General features: G+C 49.9%; 1 protein-coding gene across 4 annotated transcripts in view; it reads right to left on the reverse strand.

The window, feature by feature from the left end:
- LOC135899632 (protein dispatched homolog 1-like) overlaps window positions 1-26,800 on the reverse strand; it is a 500,922-nt gene that overhangs the window by 272,842 nt on the left and 201,280 nt on the right. The window contains exon 1 of one of the 4 annotated variants that reach the window (XM_065428953.2): window positions 8,182-8,288. The exons of the other annotated variants lie outside the window; for them this stretch is intronic. The gene's annotated coding sequence lies outside the window, so the exon portion shown is untranslated. Of the gene's footprint in view, window positions 1-8,181; window positions 8,289-26,800 lie in introns of those variants that run through there. 4 annotated transcript variants of the gene reach the window in all.

Consider the following 26,800-nt stretch of genomic DNA (forward strand, 5'->3'; position numbering starts at 1 on the left):
ATAATCCTCTCTGATTTCTTGACCAAACTAAGAGCTAAGCGAATCAAGGGAGAATGAGGAATAGACACTAAAGAAAGCGTTCAGCAGAGAATGCAAAATGAAGGAAACTAATAAATAAGACTCAAGACGTTATTGAAAAGAAGTACTAGAATCAGCTAAAAGTACAAGACACGCGCGAACGGACAGGGCACGCCGCCGTCTGCCAACAGTTCGCGAGCAAAGCCCTCGAGTAAATAGGGAAATCGGGGACACTGTCCGCGTCAGCACCGGGTGCAGGAAATAGGGACGAGGTCGTTTGGCGAGCACTGCCGGGGAAATGGGGGCAATCCGATGCGTAAGCTTAAAGGAGGAGACGAAATAGGCCAGCAGGGGGAACAGACAAGGACAAAGCGATGAATTCAAGCCAGGCAGATTATCCTTACGCAAGATCAAAAAAAGAAAGAAAGAAAGAAAACAAAGCGGCACGGGAAGCGCCTACGGAGCGATGAAGCGCTTTGCACAAGGTTTTACGGCAGAGTGATCGGCGAAATACTTAGCGAGCACGACTAGGACGAGACGGATATGCGAACGGTTGGAACGTGTTTTCTTTCTTTCTTTCTTTCCTTTTATTCTTTTTTTTGAAGCGACAACGATTTCTCCAACTGTGTTCAGAAAACGACGGCAGAACAAAAATGGGCGGCCATTTCACCATGAAAAGGGCCCGCATCAGCTATACCAAGGAGATAGATTGCGACGCCTCGCCAAAGGTGATCTGTCATTCAGAATTAGTAGTAACCTCGCTGTCATCAAAAATGAACAGTAAGAAACTCAACACGGCAGAATTCGCAGACAATTCCGAAAAAAAATTAAGAAACCCTAAATGAATGTGCCAAATCGGCAACACCGCAGAGAAGACGACACCGCGTGGTATTAGCACCTCATCGCATCTTTACCTACATGTCTTCAAAACCCCAGCCTCAGCGTTTCAAAGCATTGGCGCTGTGCCGGAGAGCGCAAGGCCGCGCTTTCGCTTTTGGGCCACGATGGCCGCGTTCCGATGGGGTCGAAACCCGAGGTGGTCGCAATGCATTCGGACACCTTCACTAAACAGGATTCCTCCTACAACCGACTACGCAGTTACGGGACGCTCCCACCTCCCCCGCATACACACGTGACACATCATAGAGTTGTAGCGTGTCCGGTATTCCGCTAAACTCAAGCGGACTGGGTGTGTTTGCCGGATGGGCGAAGACGCAAACGTGAGTACAGGCCACTGACGCTCGCGCCTCAGCCCATCCGGCAAAACGTCCAGTCCTCCTGCGTTTATAGCAATACCGGATTAGGGTGGTTGCTTAGGCTGCTTGGTAATTCATACCAATACCGGACACGCAACCGCCATCTACTGATTGTCAATGCTAAACGTTAGTTCAGTAGATTTCGTCGGTTTTGATGCGTATGGTATAATGGCACAAGGGTCAGGTCTGGCCAAAGAGCGCCGCTTTCACCTGTAGACTTCGTAGCTTCATTTGACGCCGTTGCATGTTCTCTTCGCTACCTTCCGGCACCTTCGTTCACTGTCATACGCGTATTAAAAGGCTGGCTCACAGTGAGCGCGCTATCGATGAATATCCGCCTGCCCCGTGCAGGCGCTGTTTCTCTATTGAAATCAATTACGTTTGTGAGCTGACATCGGAAACCATTAAGGCGCACAAGAGGATTCAAGAAGCGCTAGAACGGCGCTTCACACAGCCCTTAGCGAGGCAAATCGATTACACTGACTGATTAGTACTACACAGCTCTAGCGAAGTCTATTTTCCAACGACTTTTACGTCCGTTCTGCTCTGTGTCTGGCTTCCAGGCTGAATAAATCCATCAGTTGTCCTAGACGGGGCCTACGCCCACATATTCTTGTCCTGTCCTTGAGACGTGTGTTTCCAGCATGGATAACCAATTAGCCGACTAACTAATGGGCGAAGGGGCAGGCGACAGCGCGATTTTAAAGGAAGTTGTGAAAAGAGCGCCTACCACCGCTGGGACAATGTCACTGCAGAGATAAGTGGGCTTACGGGATGTGGTTGTTGAAGATTTGCGCTTTCGGAAGTGCCGGTAAGATCATTAATTAAATAAGTTCTATTAGACTGTGTTTACTGGCACACGAGCAACTGAACAGGTACCACGCCAGTGACAAGGTGATAAACGGTGATAAATATCAATGAAGTGGAAATGAAAGAAAAGTTGTTTTGCTCCAAAACTTACTTGGGAAATAATTAACACGTCTGAAAAATTAACACGTCCGTCAAGGGCACAAGTGGATTATCTCCTGAAATTGAATTGAGGTGAAAAGGTATTTGCTAATTGCAAAATTCACAATAGTTAGTTCGTATTTTGTGTGGCCATATGTAGAAATGCAAACAGAATGCGCATAACTAATAGTTATTGTTATTTATCGTGCGAGGGAGAGAGTGTGTGTATGTGTGTTTTTCTGTGTGCGTGTAAGGAGCACGAAGGCGATGTATGACGCTCTTTGAGGGAAGAATAGTGATGACAGAAAATAATTCTGCACCACTTGTGTCGCAGCGGGGCATACCAATTCTGGAGGGTGGTCCAAGAACGGGCACACAGGCCCAGTGGCACAAGCCGAGTGAATAAACCAAAAACAATAAAGCAGATGCAGCGAAGACCGTCCCCCACCAGACCTGCTATAGGACAGTCACCGTCGAGTGAAGCCCGGGACAGAACCCTAACGACTACAAGCCTGCACGACAGCTCCAGCACATTACAACGCGCTGTGGAGGTGGCGACCAGGCACGGCATGACAACCATCTCCTTGCGGGAAACTGACGGTTTTCCGAAATAAAGTTGTTTACTACTACCAAAGCAAATCAATCAATAGGCTATATATATTTTCGCAGTCTATTAACAGACTGGTGTTGCCTGTGAGCCAACGTCATATTTAAAGGTTTTGTGTATGAACATATTTTTTTATTTAGCAGAACAGAGATGCGCAAACTTGGTCGGCATACACAGATTATATCAGACACTCTGCGGGTAATTTCACGTAACGTTTGTATATGTATCCACAAATATCTCCGCCGAGATTGCGATCGACCGCAACTGGCAGCCCCGCAAACCCCGAGAATATAGGCAAGGAAAGCTTCGCTTTAAAAATGCAACGACGTGGGAAAGACTTATTTGTTTACACAAGGAAGACGGCTGAAAGCACCCCAGATATATTGCGCTCGCAGAAGGCCGTAAATCGAAAAACACGGCAAAACGAAAAAAAAAACACTATATGAAGGAAATATTTATGACAGATGGGGCTATACAACGACCAAATATTGCCTCCCAGATCAAGTAGAAAGCCGGTCGGCCGGAAGGACCCTACAAACTACGCCCCTCTCGCATCCATAAATCGTATATATTTCGACTTCCAGACATCTCCGTTGAACTGTGTTCCGTGTATAGGTTGTTACTTCACGAGCACTTACTTGTACGTACGTACGTACGTACGTACGTACGTACGTATGTATGTATGTATGTATGTATGTATGTATGTATGTATGTATGTATGTATGTATGTATGTATGTATGTATGTATGTATGTATGTATGTATGTATGTATGTATGTATGTATGTATGTATGTATGTATGTATGTATGTCTTCTGTGCGGTAGTCTAGCGGCACTTCCTGACTGCGCGTTCGTTCATTTGAGCATCTCCGACTCATCAATCCGTATTCCCTGTGCCGATGTACACTGAAACGTACGTTTGTGTTCGTCCATTCGTTTCGTCTACGTGTTGAACGCTCCCGTGCTGGGTCTGCTCGCCTGACGATGCGTTCCTGACGAATGTGCGCGTCTGGCCGTCCGTTCGTCTGCTCGCATTTCAAGACTATAAGACAGACAGCCGCTCGTAGAGCGATGATATGTTCCGGAGCATAGCGCGGTCAAGTGAAACACACGAGACTTATAGAGGAACTAAGATGACGAAATGCCCCTACATACACGTTTTCGCAGACCGTACAATCTGCCCGGCTCCTCGGCGCCCTTCCCTCGCCGACTCTCCTCCGCTTCCCAACTTCTCGTTTCGGCCGGAAGCGACGTCGTTACTGCATAGAGGTACGAGCGTGCAACATGCGAAAATGGAGTAACTGGAAATACCGGAAGTGGAACGAGCGTAACGGGAACCCCGGAAGCACAAATTGGGGAAGCGGAAGTGGTGCACGAAGAATCAGGGAACATCGGCGCACATCAAATGTTGGCGCTACTTAGCAAAATGCGGCACTACTTAGCAAAACCGGTGCTGGAGCGTTGATGGAGGTGCTTTGGGATGACGTAATGCCACGGCTAAAGAACCTCGATGGCGGAAGGAGATGAAGAACGACGCCTGTCTTCGCGCTGCTCTTGAACGACTTGTTTTGGCGGAGCCGGCGACATAGTATCATACCTGCCAACCTATGAAAGTTAAAGCTCGTAAGATCTCGCAGACACGATACCGATGGCCGGAATGGACACGATACCCAGACCGAAATGTGCCAAATTTTGTTCTAAAAGACGTTAATTCACTTTGTTTACACGAACCTCCATGAGAACTTTGACATCAATCCGAGCATTTCTTACGTGTTTTTCTTTTTTTTTTTTACTTCTCCTCTTTGCGCAGTCGGCCGCTTTTGGTACCACCTTTCGGTCACGCCGACAGCGACGGATGCGGCACATAAAGCTTTCGCATTAATAAAAAAAGACTGACACAGGAAGAGAGGAACAAACCAAGAAACTGGCGTCAGGGGCGCTGCCTTCTGTAAACAAGTGCACGCCATAAACGAGCCTGCAAGCGCAAGAACACGATGACAGGCATTCCCGTGTCGTGACAGCCAGTCGACAGAAGGGCAAGAAGAAAAAAAGAAAGGTGCGTTCAGGTTATCCACAGGCAAGCGACGCCTTTCCTGTCAAAAGAATCGCGAGCATACAACACCCGGGACTTTATCTTCGCTCTCTGCTGTTTCTCTTTTCTTTCCCCCCTTCCCCCCCCATCGTTCTTTCTTTTTTCCTATACCCTCCATAGTGTTTACTTTGCGCCGTCTGTTCAAGACGTATACGCAAGGACATGTGTCGTTTAATGACGTCAGGCGCGCGCCGGAAGCGCAGGAAGTCCGGCGCGAGGTAACATGCTCACGTGTTGCATGTCTCCACGGGCTTATGTAAGATTCATAAAGGGGGCAAATGGAGACTGCGTTGGTTCAAAGGACCAGACGCGTCTCTAGCATCTCTCTATGCTGAACGTTTTCCGACTTTACTTAGTTGTGAAGCATAGCGTAATTTGTAATTTGTTTTCTCTCTCTCTCTTTCTTTCTGGATTTGCTATAGCAAAAATTTTGCTCACCATCCTGCTTCAATAAGTATCACACACAGCTCTGTTACTAATTTGTTACATAAAGCGTACGCAAAGCGTAAGTCGCAGTGACTTGCACCTTCCGGTGCGACTGATGACGGCCTCGAAGAAGCTTGTAACTATGCCCTCGTCTCATAAAGACGCAGATGCATTGATTTCGAGACGAAATCATTAGCACCGCGTTCAATCACAGTAGCAGTAGTATTAAGACCTTTATTGTGAAATCTCGGGAAAGGAATAAGGGAGTGCAACCATTGGACGCATTCAGAAAATAAGCCATGTTAAGATGAGGACCAAAATGGACCATACGGTGCCACCAAAACCAAGCAAAACTTTTTCTCCTCATTGCCTTTCCCGTACACCACGAACGTATTTAAAAGGTGAGGGCGCTGGAGATGATGAGCGGAGAGAAATAGACCTAGCCCGTTTGATTTAAATTGGTTTTACTGTATCTATCGCCATCTAGCCTATTTTACCGCTGAGATCTTGATCCTAACAAAACCTCTATCCCAATGTTGTGCCGTTACCTACCCTTGCAATGATTCCGGTCTTACGAATATCTTGTTTTGCTTTTTATACGCCAGTACTCTAACCAACTCTTACTTATCTCCACTACCGACCAGTTAATCTTTATATTTTTTTTTTAGGATCCCAACGTTTCTGCAGGGAGGAGGGATAGAGATAAGAAGAAGGTAGGGAGGTTAACCAGAATCACGTCCGGTTGGCTACCCTACACCGGGGGAACGGGAAAGGGGGAAAACAAAGATAACAGAGAGAGAGAGGAGGGAAGGAAAGAAGGAAATTGCAGTGAGTCCGCTGACGTGTGTGGCCTTACAGAAATTGCAATTAGAGTCACAAATGGTCGCACAAGCCTGAGGTGGACACTCGTTAGGGGTGTCACTGGATGAATATCCTGACATTCCGTTACGATGTCCCTTTACCCTACAGGCGGATGAGAGACAAACAAAAAAAAATCAGGAGAAGAAGACTAGTTTGAAATCAATGTAGGACGCGCGTTAACGTTTGCTCTGGATTACTTGTGGCGACTTCTTAATCGTGAGACGTTCTATTCACTCAGATGTCGAAGTTGTTGTCGAACCCAGAGCATCGTCACCCTGTGTTCTTCAGAATGTTTCCTCGTTGCCGCGAACGATCATAGTTTGTAATAATTCATTGTTGCGCGTTTACGCTCCAGAAAAAATTATTGCGACGAATACTCCCGATGCGCTTATTATTAATTTAAAAAAACAACTGCAATATCGAGGACGACAGCTTTGGTTTGAAGGATTTAAAATGGCGTTCAAGAAGAGCTTAAACATTTATTAGGATGAAGAATCATGCCAATTCGAAGAGAGATTTTCCGTTTACCGGAAGTACATACTCAGCCCTTGGTAGGACATATATATATAAATTTGGTGCGGCCACGGCGACAGCATTTCGATGAATGGCGAAATGCAGGGAACGCCCGCGCACCATGCATTGCGTGCACGCAAGAAAAGCCCACGCGGTCAAAATTGATTCGGAGTTACTGACCACGGCATTCCTCGCAATCATATGGTAATTTTGGCGCGCAAAACATCAGAAGTTTAAAGCGAAATTTGATTCGTGCATGCAATAAAAGTATCGGATCACATCAACTGTCAACCGCAACGAAACGACTGCTGCACTAACGCTAAACGAAATAAGTTCTCACCGCCGCCTTCATAGACTAGCCCATAAATCCCGCCTTCAGATAGACAACTTGTTCTGCTGGATTGTACGATAGTTTCGAGCAGATACGTACGTACTCGCTTGACGGCACAAGTATACGCACTGCCCAGGGATTCCCCGATGAAGCCAATTTTGAGGCTTCGAATTCAAATTGACGACTGTGCAGTAAAAAAAAATTTGACATTGAGGAAAAACCTTCCAGTTTACTCTTCAATTTCCGCTCGTGCGTCCAAACTACGAAAAACGATTTTTTTTTTTTCGCGACGAAGTTGTGGCTCATACGCGTTTGCTAAAGCGTGTGCGCCTTAGAGGCGCGGGAAAGCCGCACTCGCGTAGGTCCCGAACGTAGATACACTTAGGCGCAACACAGGGCCACACGTTTTTACTTACAATAGGCACACATTGACTATACGTTAAATGTCCGCGAAAGTGTAAGCGCGCAAAAGCTAGAAGGCTGCCGTCTACGGTCGCTGTCTCAGGCGTAAGGTGAATATACCCTTCATGTTTCATTTCCTTGTGCCTTTCTGAAATTCCAAAAGATCGCCGCACGTTCAGTAGAAAACTGGCAAATGGCTGCAAGGCTTCACTTCACCTGTGATCTACGCTATCGCTATGACACATTAACGTTGTAGAGCGGTCGGCCACGAACTGCACATGTTGCGTACATGCCGAACTGGTAAATAAATAAATAAATAAATAAATAAATAGAGAGCGCTGTGCATGTTGTCCAGGCCTCCCACCATCGAAAACTACCAAAATAAAGAAAAGAGGCCTAACTTGAGAGAATGGAATGAAGCGCGGTAAGGCATCGCCTTGTCAGAGAGTCAAAATACGCTACGTTAAAACCGCTATTTCCGAATGTACTATAAGTATGACATTCCCGGAAACAAAAAGAAAAAAAAACCCTCATGACTCAAATTTGCATGTCTGTGTCAAAAGCTGGTCATTCAGAAACAAAATGAAAGCAGAGCTATTAAAAGGAAAAATAAGCGTAAGCAACAAAGGGTGTGGCTTCTTGTAGCACTGTGTATTCTTATCGCCGTGATTGCACGCTGTCTAACCGTCACCAATTGTTCAAACAGTTCTAATACGGAAACAGCTTACGTATGTGACAATTGTTCGGCGTCGCCGGTTCAATGTCCATCAGCGCCGTTCGCCCCGTTTCTCCATGGAAACGCTAGTGCGCCTACATGGAGTGCGTCTGTGCTTACCTGCAAAAAACAAAAAAGAAAGCAAAAACAGAGCATCAGTATTGCACCGAAGAAACATGCCAGATAAGCACGTGCATCACGAGCAGACGCTATATCTTAAGATTAATGTCGTTTCATGGCGCAAAGGCTTAAATATGGCCAATTGGCGCTAAGCAGTGATGACGAGTGATGAGTTAATTGAGAAATGGAGTGCTAATGATAGGTGTAACATGGCTGCATGGGGGCCTCAAAAAATTCACCGACGATTACGACATTCCCTATATAATGCGGAATCCCAGAAAGCAGTTCGAGCGCTTTTTCGCTACCTGAAGGCAACAGACTTGAGTGCCCGACTATAGACATCCTACACTTAAGTTCTCTCTCTTCCTCTTTCACTCCCCATTCCCCTCCCCACGTGTAGGGTAGCAAACTGGACTATGTCTGGTTAACTTCCCTGCCTTTCCGTCTTCCCTTCTCTCTCTCTCTCTCTCCGAGCGCAGCTCTACACGTGTTTTCATTTCGCGACATATTGGCTGGCGCGCACAATCTGTCTCGTGCGGCACGTAGTAAACGGAGCGAAGTGTGGCGCGACTGCCACGTTAATCTGGAGATCGCGAGAGGCAGCGCGTGGGTGACGCGCGGGCGCGATTCACAGCAGCCGCCGCAGACAGACCTGCGCTCACACAGCGCTTGGTTTCCGTATATGGCATCGGTCGACGCACTCGGCGCATGCCTTATCGCTGGCGTCATCGGTGAACAGACGACGGGCGCTACTCCGGCGCCATCTGTTAGCGGCCGTCGCCGCAGAGCCCGTGTTGCGCGGCACTACGCTTTCCTTCTCGGGCTTTCGCCATGCCCTCCTCCTCCTCTTTCCGCCTCGTGGTTCTGCTGCACACTCCTCCTCCGCTTTCACTCCTCGCGCTCTCTTCGCTACCGCCGTTTTTCATCGTCCGCTACACTCCGCGTTCGATCCTTCATCTTTGAGTGTGCTCGTTCGCTCGGTTACGCTGACGCGTATGTTAAACGCAGGAATGAGCGCCTAAGAGCTGCGCTCTAAAGACGTTCGCTGTAAAGTTCATAAAATATATAAGCAGTAATAATAATATATGGGGTTTTACGTGCCAAAACCACTTTCTGATTATGAGGCACGCCGTAGTGGGGGACTCCGGAAATTTTGACCACCTGGGGTTCTTTAACGTGCACCTACATCTAAATACACGGGTGTTTTCGCATTTCGCCCCTATCGAAATGCGGCCGCCGTGGCCGGGATTCGATCCCGCGACCTCTATATAAGCAGTAAAGATATGACAATGACTGTAGTGAGGTTGGAGACGAGCATAAAGGGAACGCAACATCAAGATAATATCATTAGGTAGAGTTAAAATTAAAAGCATAGAGACTGCTAGTTTGCTGGTAGCACTTATGCCTAGCCAGGACACTTGAACGCAAGAGCGTCGGCGTACGTGCAATGCGAGATATTGTAAGAGTTGGGGTCAGGCATGTATAAAGGGATATGAGGGGGGGGGGGGTCGAGGGTCCCATCCCGACCGCGGCGGCCGCATTTCGATGAGGGCTAAATGCAAAAAAAGAAAGCAAAAGTGCTCGTGAACTAGGATTTAGATGCACGTAAAACAAGCCCAGGTGGTAAAAATTATTCCCAAGTACACCACTACAGCATGCCTCATAATCAGATTGGAGTTTCGGCATATAAGCCGAAACCGCAATCCGATTAAAATAGGTTTGTGGGCCTTACGCCACGAGGCCCACAAATCTGTTTCAACTTTGGCACTTCTGCCACTATGCGATTGACCGTGTGAGGCAACGGCAGCACTAACCTTCTCGCAGGCGAGGAACAATGACGCGCTGTGTGTTCTGTGAACTACGTAGATAAACCCAAACGGTACACGCGAGGTGACGTTTAACAGCACCTCGTCACTCTAGCATTGACCTAAGTCCCGAAAGCAACAAAACAGTTGCCGTGAAAATGACCGCCATGTATCGTCAATCAACGCAACCACTGAACGTATCGCTTATCTCGATTCCCACAGTGCGTAGGATCCGGATACTTTCATTTAACTTATTCGTTACTTCAAAGCATGCGGTGACGTCTACGAACGAGAATTTAGTGGCTTAAACTAAACCTCAGTCACTCCCTTTCCTCTATTTTTTAAAATTTATTTATGCAGACCTACGCTCTGTTTCAATTGTTGTAAGCAAAGCTCACGTGAACCGACAAGAGATCAGGATGAGAGGACACCATAAGAGATGTGCAGCGGATTTCGGCGGGGTAAGAGCTCCCGCAGCGGTCGTCAGTAAAAGTGGTGTATACCACAGAGATTCCTACAGTAAATTTTTGTACGAATTTCTACGGTGCATACGTTGAAGAACAAAGGTACGCTTCCGAGAGAGAGAGAGAGAGAAGAGAGAGAGAGACGGCGGCACCCTCACGCCCGCGTCACGTGACTGCCTCGCCGACGGCAAAACCGTCTCGCTCCGCGGCGTCGCGTCACCGCATCTGCTCCGTCGAGGCGCGCTGGTGACGTGGCGTCGCGGCAACGCCCTCTTTCCTCATGAGAGAGAGAAACAACTTCATGTAGTCGCCTGCAGAACGACACCATGACTGAATGGCGCCGTGACGCGGGCCCTGACGTCTTCTCAGCGCGTGTTACTCCCGCGGTCGGTCGCCCTGAGGGGCAACGTTCCGTCAGTTTCGCTCGGCCTTTGTCTGTCAAGAGCCGCGAGACCTGCTGGACGGCCCAGGTTTGGCTTTCGGGGTCATAGCATTCCGCCGCAGCCGCGAGTCGCGGCGGTATCGTTGTACATGTCGAAGCTTCGTCGGGGAACTTGGTGCAATCTCTTTCCTCACGAAACACTCTTTCGCCCATGCTGCTCTGTGGAGGCGCGCTCATAACGTGACGCCGAAAGCAATGGGAATTTAGATGCCGTTTCGCTGCTACAGACGCGGGCTGCTTTTGCTCAACGGGCCATTTGATGCTTTCGCATAAAAAATGAAACGGCCTAAAACGTTCCTGGAACTAGGCGAAACCAGCGAGCTTGGCAGAGCGTTAGAAACGCTGCCGGAAACACACGCCGACAGGTCCGGCGCCGAGTCACGCGAAATCTCGCGAGGCTGAACGCATCACCGACAGCTGCCGTGCTCGGCGAGACAGCCGACAGCGACGACGATGCGGCAAGTCCCGGAGAAGTAGGAAAACAAAGCTTCGCTTTCAATGAAAATCAGTTTACGACACTGTTTAGCATACGGTGCGAGGAGGATTCGCGCTTTCGTTTAATCACGTAAAAGTAATTTCCTTCTATCGCTCTTCGTACAATTCAATCTGCTACTGCACACGCACTTAAATCAGTTCAATCGAGTCTAATGTCTCGTGGCGCAGCCACCGATTCAAACTCGTGCGGACGAAGAAGAGGACACGCAGCACTCCTCGTGCGACGGCCGGAAGAACAGCTTTAGGATACAAGAGAAGTGACTAGGGAGCAAGAACAAGTGCCAATTTATCCCCAGGGTCTGCATCGATCTACTACATCTGCAAGGGGCTAGTATAGCATCGGCCGAGAAAAACCATCGCGGTCCTTCCCCTGCAGGTCTACTCGAACTCTGCCCTTCTTGGTGTGCTCGTCTGCAGCTGCCCCATGGCCACATCGACGAGCGGAGGAATGGACTTGCGGTTCTCACGCGACTCCGAGAGCAGGCGGTCGTGGCGCGACACGTCGGCGGCCAGGTACGCTTTGGCGGCGTTGCCGATACTCAAGCTCAACTGGACGATCACGAGGCGGAACCAGCTCTTCGCTCGAAGGGCCATCGCCGAAAGGCCCCGGGGATACCGGGAGATCGCGCAGACGGCGCACCAGGCATCGACGCTGTTCTCGACAATGCGGCGAGCCGAGCGGGCGCTGCGCATGGAAACCAGGAAGCTCAGGGCCCGCAGCGTCGCGTTAACGCGCGAAGGCGCCCGCCTGCTGAGCACGCTGTCGTCCCGGGGCCGCCGAAAGGTGCCGAGGACGAAGCGAAGCCGTTCCGGAATGTCCACCCCGATGTCCGACGAGGACGCCTCGGACACCGGTACGACTTCCGACTCAGCTTTCGCACCCGCGTCCCCTGGAACAGCAGACCCGGGAGCCAGCGCGCCCGCGACTATGCCTGCTGTCGAACCGACACCGGGTACGTCCGGTGCCTATCGCGAGACCCAAGGCCGAGAATGCCAAGCCAACCGGAAGGCGAGATCGTGAGCACGCGGTTGCTCTCTCAAAGCGGAGCGTGCTGCGGCCCCGAAGAACGCTTCCGTCGCGTCGAATCGGCAGCCGACGCCGGATTCGAGCGTTATCGGGAAAATAAAACACGCAACCGCACTTACCTTCGTCGCTTCTGTGCGCCGATCGCAGTTCATTTTTGCGTTCCCTGTTTATTGTTACACGCGTTATTAACGCCCGAATCAAAGCTAGTTGGTTTATAGGCAAAGCTTCTTTACGCGAAGGGCGGTTCGCGCTTCGGCGTCAGCTCGCGGCTGAATGCAGGAAAAGAATCTACAAAAGACTTTTTTTTTTTTCCTGTCATACCGGTTTCGTAAGGGAATACGCGCTTCCAACAATGGAGATTTATCGTCGCTTCTTCCGCAATCAGATGCAAGCTGACGCCAGGCGCGGCTGGAGTCCTTTTCAGCGAAAGACGTTGTAAATAAAGTTGAACCGCCTTTGTTTTGATCCCCACCCCCTCCCCCGGCAGGTGGCGCCGTTCGGGGCAGTTGCAGCGCTCACAGATGCAACCAGACGTGCACTGGCATTCGCCCATTGCAGCCCACCTGACTCGCGATTCGTTCTGTATTTTGACCGGAGGCATAGACAGCAAATAACCAAACACAAAGCAAGAAAAGAAAACGATATTTACTGCCGACCACACTGTAACCGTCCGTCTAGCGAAGACGGCTCACACCTGAACGGCGGTCAGCAGTGGGGGGAGGCGGAGTAAAATAGAGGGAGAGACGATAAGAGGGAGATAGAGAGAGAGAGTAACGAAGCGAAATCTTTACGTGCATACACTATAGCAGAACGACTTTCCGAAACTCTGAACTGTGAAGTTCAGGCATCAGCGTGCCATAAATTTTGACGTCGCGGGCTGTGGTCCAGGTAACGGAAGACTCAATCTAATCTAGTAAAACTCGAGCACGGGGAATTGCTACGTCAAAATGACCCAACTCCAACATAACATATATAGGCCGTAGCGTTGTGTGGTGGTCATGTCAGCGATGAGGTTTAGGTAAGAAATTAACAATCCGGAATCTTGTCCTTCATGTCATCCAGCAATAATCAACGAATATTTGCCAAGTTATTCGACATAGCGTTTCATAAAGCTGCTTCACCAGTCGAAACTGAAACAAATAATTTTTTTTATTTATGTCCGTTTAAATCTGTCTTTAGCGACATTGGCTCGCACACCCCGCGAAGTCGTCAGACAAGCGAACACTTGCTTGTCTGGTGTTCGCTTGTCTTGGCGCACACGTTTTTGTGAGAAACACAAACGGATCAAGTCCTAGAAGAATTGACTGTCGGGCTAGTTGGTCGTCCGTATTCGAAGTAGTAGCTTATAGCGCGAATAAAACCACGGACACATGAAAGACAAACAAGGACAAGCGCAGTGTGGCCCGCCTGGCGCTTGTCCTTGACCGTCTTTCATGTGTCCGTGGTTTTATTCGCGCTATAAGCTACTACTTCGAATACGGATCGAGTCAATCGATCGGCCGAGCGAAGATCCCGTAAGCGGATTCGATTTTTTCGGGGCCGCCGGAATAGACGCGAATTGGCGCGTCGGGGGTGACCTCGTTCGAATGAGCGGCACATTCGACCAAAAACTTATCGGTGTTCGAGAACGGGCGGCTGTTGTAACAGGACCGTTCCCGCAGAGACGCCTGGGCGTAGCCTAAAACGCGTCAAAAACTAGTTCTGCACTCTTCGAAAAAAAAAAACGAAACAAAAGTAAAGGTCGAACTCCATCAATAGGGAATTTTAGAAATAGCGCACTCAAAGCCATGGGTGTTCGAGCATGATGCCACGGAGATAAGCGGATGCCTATACCTTCTGTCAGGATTGGGGGCTCAATCCCATCGTCCGTGGTCCTTTGCCAAGATTGGAGTACGGCATGAATTCGAAGGTAGCTGGCCCATGCCGTCGTCCAACTTATTTACGCTGAGATCGTTGATGAAGTGAAGAACTGCTTCTCATCGAGAACGAGGGAAAAGGGTTTATTTACAGAAAATTAACTCAGTCTAACATGACTGCTTGAGAAAAAGAGTAACAGTCCAACATGACTGCATGAGAGAAGTGACTCAGTCTAACATGACTGCTCAAGAAGAGTGTCAGTCATTCGCACAACCACAGTTTTTATGCACTCGATCCGCCGGTCCTACGACGCGGCGGCTGTTCGTTTACACATCACCAACTCGCAGCTGCTCTGAAGATCAGTTTACAGACACAAAGGCACACACATTCCGTACACAGAGGCAACCGCACGGGGTGCCGTTCCGGGAAACTGTCGTTGCCGATCGCGCGTCGCTCATTGTTCCGAGCCACTCCGAAACCGTGAGAAGCACAAAAATAAGACGTTCCCGCGGTAGCTTCTCCAGGCGTGTCAGATCAGCTCCGCGTTGAGGAACTCTGGAATCATTGTCCACACACCAAACTCGTCCCGTCACAATGTCGAAGGGGCTGGAGGAAGGCGGCGGATTCCAGCGCAAAGGTCGCTTCTTTGAACGCCTCGCAGCTGCAGCGACGGAGAGGGGGAGGTGCGCGTCTTGCACCCCTTGTCGTAATCGGGTGGCAAGGTGGCAATCTTGCTTAGCGGCTCGCCATTCTTAACAGCGCCTCCATGGCCCGAAAAATCTCGACTGTCTAGTGCTGACAACCGCTAGGCAGGAAGAGAACGGCTGCTGGTCAGGGGGGGATTGATGTCTTGGCTCGCAGCGACCACTTGTGCATTGATGGCACCGCCCCAAAACATCCAACAAGGACAGGCAACTGCAAAATGAACCCCACAACACGGCTCTGCGCCGAGATGACGTGCATTGGCTCTCACTTTAAACTCGCTAGGCTTCAAAAAAAACAACATAAGTGCAGAAACAAAAAAAATGCTGCATTTCACTATGCCAATTTCTGAAGCAAATTCCTGCTGACAAATTCAGCAATCATGGAGGGAATCCTGCTAAATGAGAGGGGACCTTCTTCGCTTAATAAAATTAACACTAGTCACCCTAAAATTTAGGCGGGACCCCCAAACGCAGAATTCAAATTAGCCTGCTCAAACCATCCGCATTGCTATGCAACTTTCCCTTCTTATATCTAACGGAGAAGTTGTACTCTTGGAGAGTGAGGCTCCATCGGAGCAAGCGGCCGTTTTTGTGTGACATTTGATTGAGCCACGTCAGAGGACAGTGGTCGGTCTCGAAGATGAACTTCGCTCCGTACAAGTAACACGACAACTTCTGGGCGGCCCAAACCAAACAAGCGCATTCCTTCTCTGAAGCGCTGTAGGCTTCCTCTCTTACATTTAGTTTACGGCTGGCGTAGAGGATAGGATGCTCCTCGTTATCGTCGCCGACTTGACTAAGTACCACGCCCATACCTCTGTCGCTTGCGTCGCATTGAACTATGAATTCCTTTGTGTAGTCTGGCGCGCGAAGCACAGGGCGAGAAACCAATAGCGTTTTCAAACTTTGGAAAGCGTTCTCTTTGTCCTTATCCCAGTGTACGTTACTCGGTGCTCCCTTTCGGAGGGCGTCTGTTAATGGACTTGCCAATTGCGAGTAATTCGGAATGTACCGTTGATAGTACCCCACAAGTCCCAAAAATGAACGAAGGTCCGTTTTCGGGCGCGGCTGAGAAAATTCTCTAATCGTAGCTATTTTCAGCTCAGCCGGCCGTCTCATGTCCTGACCGACAACATGGCCCAGATAAGTAACCTGCGAACAACCAAACCTACACTTTTCCGCTTTCATCGTTAAGTCAACTTTAAACGTACGAAGCCTCGCATTCTTCTCGTAATAGACTTTGGCGTTCATTTGAGCTATTGCCATGTTCTTTCCGACTAGTTCTTGGTTTGCGCTCAGCCGTTCCAGTAAATTTAGCACGTATTCAACCGCTGTCGGAATCTCCCCTCTTTCTTCCCACATCTCTCTTAACATTCTCAGTGGAGAACGGAGTGTCCTCCCATACACTAGTTCTGCTGGTGAGAACCCTGTCGCCTCATGTGGAACCGTTCGCAAAGCAAACAAAGTTGCCGGCAGACCGTTCTCCCAGTCCTCCTTGTGCTCGTAACAGAGCGCACGCAAAACTCGCTTAAGCACCGAATGCCACCTCTCTACACTGTTTGACTGAGGGTTATAGACAGAACTGTGAATTAACTTTACCCCGCACTTTTGCAAGAATGTGGAAGTCAGTGCGCTCGTGAATACTGACCCTTGATCTGCCTGAATTTCGGCTGGAAACCCAACTCGTGCAAACACTGTCAAAAGCGCGTCTACTACTTCGGTGGAGCTGAGCTCTTTCAAAGGGATTGCTTCTGGAAACTTGGTGGCCGGACACAGCATGGTAAACAAGTACCTGTAGCCTGATTTTGTTTTTGGAAGAGGCCCTACCGTGTCTATTACAAGTCGTCTGAAAGGCTCTGTTATTAAGGGCACTACCTTCAGTGGAGCTTTCCAAGTCTCTCCTGGTTTACCAGAACGCTGGCAGGCGTCGCATGATCTTACAAAGTTTTCTACATCTTTGAAACAGCCAGGCCAGTAGTATTCCATAAGCAATCTTTCCTTTGATTTGTTTATGCCTAGGTGGCCGGACCACCCATTTCCATGACAAAGACTCACAAGGTCCTCCCTATACTTAGTAGGTATGACTAACTGATCTAAAATCCTACCCTTTCGATCTCTGTAATGCCGATACAACAAACCTCCTTTCTCATGTATCGTTACGTTGCGCCTAGCAATGCCTTCTTTAGCTGTGTCACGTAATTTAGCTAAGCTCTCATCATTCTTTTGCTCAGCTGCCAGTGACTCTCTATCCACGCGTAAGAGTTCATCAAAGTTCTTTGAGGCCGGTGATAATAACGACCCTGTCTCGCTTGTGAGCGCGTCTGCATGCTCTTCCTGCAGGCTAGAACTCTGACACTCTAGTGCAACGCTCTCATTGAGCTGGTCAACTGGCAGGCTCTCCTCAACTGTTCTTTTGTCCCTCGGGCCTAGCTCGGATTCGGGTATTGAAGCTATCCCCTTTTCTGCTTCAGCTGTAGGAGCTTGAGCATTTTCAGCCGAAAGCGCCGCGATCTTACGAGCTTGGCCTCTGGTCAATGCCTGTACTATGCCCTCTCCCAGTTTGAGCCCTCTGTCACGCAGTAACTGATTCGAACGATTCGAAAAGATGTAGGGATACTGCAGTGACAAAAATTTGGAAACTGCAGCCTCAGTCTCTAGCTCCCCGAATGGTCCACTGATTTTGACTTTGGCCATGGGCAGACATACGCTGTGTTCTTCTACAACCTGTTTTATCCATGCTACTTCTCCGGTGAAGTCCTCTACCATCACGTAAGACGGATGGACAATGTCCAGCGTGGCGGCACTGTCTCTTAGCACTCGGCATGGTTTTCCATTAACTTGCAGGTTGTGGAGATACGGACTTAAAAGTTCCATATTCTCATCTTTTTCCTCCACGTAGGAAAAAACTACGCTAGACTTCTCGCAGTTTACAGCTATATGTCCCAATTTGTGGCATTTGTAACAGCGAATTGGTCTAAAAGATCCGAACTTTCTTTTCGGTTGTTGTGCGGTTTCTCCGTTAAGTTTCTCCTCGCTCTTTTCTGCGGGCTTTTCCGCCATGTCTACAGGCTTCGATCGTCTAGTTTGCGCACCCTTTTTGAACGGAAATGGTTTCCGCGGTCCATTTCGACCGTCCCAGTTTCCCTCCTCGGCGTTCAACTTTCTACGGGTTGCGTACTCTTCGGCTAATTCAGCCGCCCTTTCCACAGTGTTTACATTACCTCTGTCTTGCACCCACAGTTTCACAGCTTGGGGGATGGTTTTGTAAAACTGCTCTAGACACATGCATTCAATGATCATGTCTCTGCTGTCGTACGCTTCCGCGCTTTTAAGCCACTCGACTAGGTTGGCCTTTAAGCTATATGCAAACTCCGGATAGCCCTCGCTATCTTTCTTGCCTGTGCTCCTAAACCTTTGCCGAAAAGCTTCGGCTGAAAGGCGGTATTTCTTCAGGAGACTAGCCTTAACTTTTGCATAATCATATGCATCCTGCGCACTCAATCTGGCGATTACTTCCGCCGCCTCACACGGCAACATAGACAGCAACCGCTGTGGCCATGTACTCGGGCCGAAGTTCATCTTCTCGCAAGTCCTTTCAAAATTGCTTAGGAACAAGCCTATGTCGGTCCCGACCTCAAATGGCTTTAATAGCCTGTCCATGCGGTGCGATTCTGCCTCACTTGATCGTCCCAGAGCGCCTTCACTTCCTTGAGACATCTCCAAACGTTTGCTTTCAAGTTCGAGTTGCATTTTCCTTAACTGAAACTCGCGATCTTTATCGCGTTCCTCTCTCTCTTGCTTTTCTCTGTCCCTTTCTTCTCTTTCTCGGTCCCGTTCTTCTCTTTCTCTTTCCCGTTTCTCTCTCTTTTTGAGAAGTTCCATTCCTATTTCAATATCTTCCTCACTGGCCTGATTGGAAATTAGCTCCAATAATTCCGATTTGAGCATTTCCTTGCGTACATCTAGGCCCAGTTCCTCACCAACAATCAACAACTCGTCTCTCAGCAATGTCCTTAACTCCATGACTGCTGCTTTACTGCCTTGATTCTGCTCTCTAAATCTAGCTAGGAAAACGCAACCTAGCTAACACACAACAATCTAGCTTCCCTACTGTTCTAAACAGAACAACCACAAAATGAAGCCTAGAGAGTCAAAGCAAAAACCAAGCACTCACCGCAGATACAGCACCATGTCGCAAAGTCCATCCCACCGCTGCCACCAGTTGTCAGGATTGGGGGCTCAATCCCATCGTCCGTGGTCCTTTGCCAAGATTGGAGTACGGCATGAATTCGAAGGTAGCTGGCCCATGCCGTCGTCCAACTTATTTACGCTGAGATCGTTGATGAAGTGAAGAACTGCTTCTCATCGAGAACGAGGGAAAAGGGTTTATTTACAGAAAATTAACTCAGTCTAACATGACTGCTTGAGAAAAAGAGTAACAGTCCAACATGACTGCATGAGAGAAGTGACTCAGTCTAACATGACTGCTCAAGAAGAGTGTCAGTCATTCGCACAACCACAGTTTTTATGCACTCGATCCGCCGGTCCTACGACGCGGCGGCTGTTCGTTTACACATCACCAACTCGCAGCTGCTCTGAAGATCAGTTTACAGACACAAAGGCACACACATTCCGTACACAGAGGCAACCGCACGGGGTGCCGTTCCGGGAAACTGTCGTTGCCGATCGCGCGTCGCTCATTGTTCCGAGCCACTCCGAAACCGTGAGAAGCACAAAAATAAGACGTTCCCGCGGTAGCTTCTCCAGGCGTGTCAGATCAGCTCCGCGTTGAGGAACTCTGGAATCATTGTCCACACACCAAACTCGTCCCGTCACAATGTCGAAGGGGCTGGAGGAAGGCGGCGGATTCCAGCGCAAAGGTCGCTTCTTTGAACGCCTCGCAGCTGCAGCGACGGAGAGGGGGAGGTGCGCGTCTTGCACCCCTTGTCGTAATCGGGTGGTAAGGTGGCAATCTTGTTGCGCAACTCGCCGTTCTTGACACTTCTCTCATGCCATTAAAAAAAAGAAGTCGAAATTGCGCTTTTTAAGTCAGTATATACCTACCTTTTTTTAAACGCATCACCGAAGTTTTCAATTAAATGAGGTCCACAATATTTGCTTTCCTTGATTTTTCTTTCTATCTTTTACTTTCTTTTCACTTTGCTCTCTTGAACGAAATTGCTTTCCGTGTGAATTTGTTTCACGCCATTGCCCGCAGTGCCTGTGACGTTGCGAGCCCAATCAGGCGTGGCATAACATACTATATATATATATATATATATATATATATATATATATATATATATATATATATATATATATATATCTTGCTAAGAGATTTATTAGCAACGGGCGCGAACGGGTAGCTGTCACAAGCGTTCGGCGAAAGACAGCAACCACGAGCTCATGCCGGTAGCGATGGTGCTGTGGCGCAGGCGGCTACTCTTCTTCGTTACAATCGCCCTCCGCAGAAAAAGGCGCCATCCTGGCGGCTCAAGGCGAAGAGACTACTATTGGGTCGTAGTACGGCTTAAGGCGAGAGACGTGGACAAGTTCGCGGCCGCGATGGCGTAGGTCCGTCGATGGCGTGAGGGGCTCTACGATGTAATTGACGGACGACGTTTGCTTGAGAACGCGGTAGGGTCCTAGGTACTTTGCGACAAGTTTTGAGGAGAGGCCGGGTGTAGTAGCGGGTACCCGAAGCCATACGAGAGAGCCAGGCAAAAAAGTTGGTGCAGAACAGCCGGCAGGTTGACGGGATTGCTGCTGCCACTGGTCCTCGGTGGAAAAAGAGCGGGCAAGCTGGCGGCATTCCTCAGCATGACGAGCAGCTTCAGATAGCGGAGTACTTTCGGACGCGTCAGGTGTATATGACAGAATAGTATCGAGAGTAGTAGAAGGTTCTCGTCCGTATAGGAGAAAGTAAGGGGAAAAACCAGTAGTTGCTTGGGTCGCAGTATTGTACGCATACGTCACGAAAGGGAGAACTTGGTCCCAGTTTGAATGATCAGAGGCGACGTACATGGAGAGCATATCGCCAAGAGTACGGTTGAAGCGCTCGGTCATGCCGTTAGTTTGCGGATGGTACGCTGTACTGGTGCGGTGAACGATTCGGCATTCGTCGAGTAGTGCCTTCAAAGCATCGGAAAGAAAGGCGCGGCCTCTGTCGCTCAGAAGTTCGCGAGGAGCACCGTGGCGAAGAACGAAATGTCGTAATAGAAACGATGCAACGTCGCGGGCGGTGGCAGTCGGCAGAGCAGCTGTTTCAGCATAGCGGGTTAAGTGATCCACTGCAACAATAATCCAGCGGTTGCCTGCTGGTGTGGAGGGTAGCGGTCCGTAGATGTCTATGCCAACACGATCAAAAGGCCGACGAGGGCAGGGAAGGGGTTGTGACGGGTAGACTTGTCCGGGAGGCAATTTTCGGCGTTGGCACTGAGCGCAGGAGCGAATGAACTTTCTGACGTAGTTATACATGCCGCGCCAATAAAATCGGATGCGTAGTCGAGCATAGGTCTTGAAGAGGCCGGCATGTGCGCACTGAGGGTCTGCGTGGAAAGCGTCGCAGATAAGGTCACGGATATGGCGGGGTATCACGAGAAGCCACTTGCGACCGTCAGAGAGGTAATTACGACGATAAAGAAGGCCGTCGCGAATGCAGAAGTGGGTAGCCTGGCGGCGAAGAGCGCGCGATGGTGATGAGGAGGATGGATCAGAAAGGATGCTGATGAGAGCACTGATCCAGGGATCCTTGCGCTGCTCCGACGGCATGTTGCGCAGTGCATGAGATGGAACTGTGGGCTCAAGGGCGGATAGGCAAGCGCAGTCAGCGGAGACCGGTGAGCGAGAAAGGGCGTCAGCGTCCGTGTGTTTGCGGCCGGAACGGTAGAGGACGCGGATGTCGTACTCCTGTAGCTTAAGGGCCCAGCGAGCAAGTCGGCCAGATGGGTCCTTAAGGGTAGACAGCCAACAAAGGGCGTGATGGTCAGTGATGACATCGAAAGGGTGACCATACAAATAAGGACGGAATTTTCCAAGGGCCCAAATAATGGCTAAGCACTCTTTCTCTGTAACAGAGTAATTAGCCTCGGCCTTTGTTAGAGTTCGGCTCGCGTAGGCAACGACATATTCATCAAAGCCCGCTTTTCGTTGTGCGAGTACGGCGCCAAGTCCGATGCCGCTGGCATCGGTGTGGACCTCTGTGGGCGCTGCAGGATCGAAGTGGCGGAGGATAGGTGGCGAGGTTAGCAGGCGGCGTAATTTCGTGAAGGCGTCATCACAGGCGGGCGACCAAGCGGAAAGTTCTTTGTCGCCACTTAGAAGGGCTGTCAGGGGTGCACTTATGGAAGCGAAATTTCGAATGAAACGTCGGAAGTATGAGCATAAACCAAGAAAACTTTGAAGCTCTTTTAACTTCTTTGGTTGCGGAAAGTCGGTGACAGCGCGGAGCTTGGCTGGATCCGGAAGGACGCCGTCTCGTGATACAACATGGCCAAGAATAGGGAGCTTTCGGGCACCAAAACGACATTTTTTTAAGTTAAGTTGAAGTCCCGCGACAGTAAGGCATTTGAGAACTTGCTCGAGACGGCTGAGATGGGTTTGGAAATCAGCGGAAAAGACAACTACGTCATCCAGGTAGCATAAACATGTGTTCCATTTGAGGCCGCGTAAAATATTATCCATCATTCTCTCAAAAGTGGCGGGAGCATTGCACAGGCCGAAAGGCATTACGATGAATTCGTACAATCCGTCAGGTGTCACAAATGCTGTTTTAGGTCGATCAGATGGTGCCAAGGGGACTTGCCAGTATCCGGAACGTAAATCCAGCGAAGAAAAGAATTCAGCTCCCTGCAAACAGTCGAGGGCGTCGTCGATGCGCGGTAACGGGTAAACGTCCTTGCGCGTTATCTTGTTCAGACGTCGGTAGTCGACGCAGAATCGAATAGAGCCATCCTTTTTCTTAACGAGGACGACCGGTGATGCCCAGGGACTGTTGGAAGGCTGCACAACGCCACGCTTGAGCATGTCAGCAACCTGGTGGTCAATGACACGGCGCTCAGAGGCGGAAACTCGGTAAGGGCGCTGCCGTAAAGGTGCGTTACTGCCGGTATCTATTTGGTGAAAAACGGTCGATGTGCGGCCCAAACCGGAAGCATGGCTGTCGAAAGAAGCGCGGAACCTCTGCAGGAGAGCAATAAGCTGGCTTCGTTCTGAAGATGACGTGCCATCGTCGATGGAGCAGTGGAAAGCGTCGAGGAGTGACTGATCAACCGCAGAGTCACAAGTAAGTGCGCCAAGGCCCGCAGAAGTAGAAACGGCAGGAGTGTCAAAGATGCAAAAGGTGTCGACTGGTTGAACAAGGCCTAGGCATTCACCATGAGATAAAGCTAAAGGGCAGGCTGAGGGATTGTCGACGACCATTTTCGTGACGCCATTGCGAAGAGTAAGGAGAGCAAAGGGCAGCGGAGAACATCGGCGGCGAATGAACAGCTCAGAGGGCGTAAAGAAAACAGTGGCATCAGAAATAGCGGCGCACGACACAGGCACAAGCAGGGAAGAGCGTGGAGGGACGGAATTGTCTTCGGAAACAAACAGTTTAACACTGGAAGGGTCGTTGTCGATAGGCTCGACGGCTGGAAGTGCAGAAAGTTCGAGTTCGGCGTGACAACAGTCAATAACGGCGTTATTATTTGCAAGGAAGTCCCAGCCTAATATGATGTCATGGGAACAAGTGGGCAGCACGACGAATTCGACGGTATACAGTAGACCTTGAATGAAGACGCGAGCAGTACAGGCAGCGAGAGGCGTTATATTTTGAGCGTTCGCGGTTCGAAGGGAGAAGTCGGAGAGAGGCGTCAAAACCTTTCGTAGTGTGCGGCAGAGTTCGGCGGAAATTACGGATACGGCGGCTCCTGTATCTACAAGCGCCAGGACGGCGATTCCTTCGACAGAGACTTCGATGACATTGGCTGGAGAGGGACGAGGACTTGGGCATTGCGACGTGGACGCAGTTCGTGCCTCGGGAACTGCGGCCATCAGTTTTCCTGCTCGGTGGACACGGGACGACGCCGCATCGGAGAAAGCGAGCGACGGCGGGGGGATGGTGAGCGGCGAGTAGAGGCGGTTGGGCGGTCAGGGGAAAAGGAAGCAGTAGGAAGGCTGGAAGGCGACGAGGAAAACGGAGCGGGGAAAGGTGGCGCCCGCCGGATGTTCTGAAGAGGAGGCATGCCACGACGACAATGGCGCGCCACGTGACCAGCACCACCGCAAGCAAAACATATTGGGCGGTCATCGAAGGTGCGCCACTGGTGGGGGTAAGGTCCGAGTCGCGGTTGAGGATTCGGAAAAGGCTGTCGGTCGGGCAGCGGCATAGGAGGAAAATGCCGGCGGTCGTGAAGCGGCATAGATGGCGGCAAAAATGTCGGTGGTCAATGCATAGAGGGCGGCAGGGGCGCTTGTGGACGAGATCGGGAAAGTGCTTCAGCGTAAGTGAGAGGAGCCGTGACTGGTGGCTGCTCAACGGCTGGAGGAACGGCTTGAGAGACTTGTTCTTGAATGAAGTCGCGGATCGTAGGATGCAAAGCAGGGGGTGGTTCCTGGACAGAAGATATCAACGATAGCTGGCGGGCGACCTCTGCGCGAACGAATTCCTGGATTTTTATGAAGAGAGTAGCATGGTTGTAGTCGTCGACCCCAAGGCTGGATAGAGAGTCGGCGGGCGGGGTGGGACGTCGGGTGTGAAGCCGTTGCCTGCGCAACTCGTCGTAACTCTGGCACAATTCGATGACTTCAGCGACAGAGTGAGGACTCTTCGATAATAACATTTGAAATGCGTCGTCCTGAATACCCTTCATTATATGTTTGATCTTCTCCTCCTCTGACATTGACGCATTCACCCGTTTGCAAAGGTCGACAATGTCCTCAATGTAGCTCGTGAAGTTTTCTCCGGTCTCTTGGGAACGTGTGCGCAAACGTTGTTCTGCACGAAGCTTTCTTACTGCAGGCCGACCAAAAACTTGGGTAAAGTTGGTCTTGAAGACCAACCACGAAGTGAGGTCGGCTTCATGGTTGAGAAACCATAGTTTCGCAACGTCCGTAAGATAAAAGGCGACGTTTCTCAACTTGGTAACGTCGTCCCACTGGTTATGGGCACTCACTTGCTCATAAGACGAGATCCAATCTTCAACGTCTTTGTCATCTGTGCCGGAGAAGATAGGGGGATCTCGCTGACGCAAGGCACCGGCACAAACCAAGGTGGCCGGCGCCGTAGGAGGAGCTGGAGGAGTGCGTGCGTCGTCGGGCATGATGGGGGGTAGAGTGCGACTCCGAAGTTCCAGGGTGGTCGAAACCCAGCACGTCCACCACTTGCTAAGAGATTTATTAGCAACGGGCGCGAACGGGTAGCTGTCACAAGCGTTCGGCGAAAGACAGCAACCACGAGCTCATGCCGGTAGCGATGGTGCTGTGGCGCAGGCGGCTACTCTTCTTCGTTACAATATATATATATATATATATATATATATATATATATATATATATATATATATATATATATATATATATATATATATATATACAGATATCGCCTTTAGCTCGAGTGCTATGACTATCATGAATCATGTTGTTTCACGTATTTTTCAACGCTGTTAATAAGCCTCAATTATCTTACGAGTAACTTGCAGCACTGTCAGAAGTACGAGGTGTATAGAGGAAATATCCTGGCGCAGTGGAATATAGTTAAAGGGCCCCCCACCAGGTCTAGCCATTTTGAGCTGACAAGCGCAGAGCATACAATGCGCCCCAATGATCGTGTTTGCAAAGAATTACATCGCTACGCGCCGCGGAAAGGTCGGAAATTTCAGTCCGAACGCCATTTTCCCTTTCCCTCGTGGCGACCGCACTCCAAACCGGACGGTGACGTACTCGTGTCCCTGCGCCTACGTAGTCATGTCCGCAGTGTGACGTCGCTCGCGGTGACACATGACATCGAGAATTACTCAAGGCGCCGTCTGTTATTTGTGCGATCGGTTGCTTGAATTGACGAATTGAAGTTTAGAGAAACAACAAAATACACAAACGGAATGTCAGCGTGTTTTTGTTTTACCTCGCGCCGAAGCAAGAGAGATGTACTTCCGCTTCGTCTGCCTAATTCCCACGATCGTGCGGTCACGTGCGCAGGTACCGAAACTATGCAGTTTTCTACCGTGTTGCAGCGCGTGATCATGCTCTGCGATCCGCTTGTTCTGCTTCAGTATTCGTGCAGCACTGAATTATACCGCTAGTCATGTGTCCTTGTGCACAGCGCGCAAAATCGGGCGCTGCGCGAACGAGACAACAGCTCGCGCGCGGCGCTGTCAGCGGAAGTGCGTAGCGCCTAAAAAAAGCGAGGAGAAAAAAAATGAAGGCGGGGCTGTGACGTATGCGTCACGCGATCCTCGGAAGTCCGGTTTGGGAGAACGCAGGGAAGGAATTTCGCTTGCGGAGGCTAGACGGCGCGAGTGGAGAGAGCGTCTTGCTTGGCAGTGGAGCCCGCCTGGTGAAATCATGGGTTCGCGGCACTGGAAAATTTCTATCTCGGCTACTAATGAGCCGATCTTAAAAAAAATAATATTTGCGGCAGAACCCTCCCTAGACGACATGCAACGACTTGCAGCGTATGACCAAAATTTGCTATGGGGCCTGGTGAGGGGCCCTTTAAGGGTCTCATTATAATGGATA

Source organism: Dermacentor albipictus, chromosome 10, assembly GCF_038994185.2.
Source record: "Dermacentor albipictus isolate Rhodes 1998 colony chromosome 10, USDA_Dalb.pri_finalv2, whole genome shotgun sequence".
In the NCBI taxonomy this organism is placed as follows: domain Eukaryota; kingdom Metazoa; phylum Arthropoda; class Arachnida; order Ixodida; family Ixodidae; genus Dermacentor; species Dermacentor albipictus.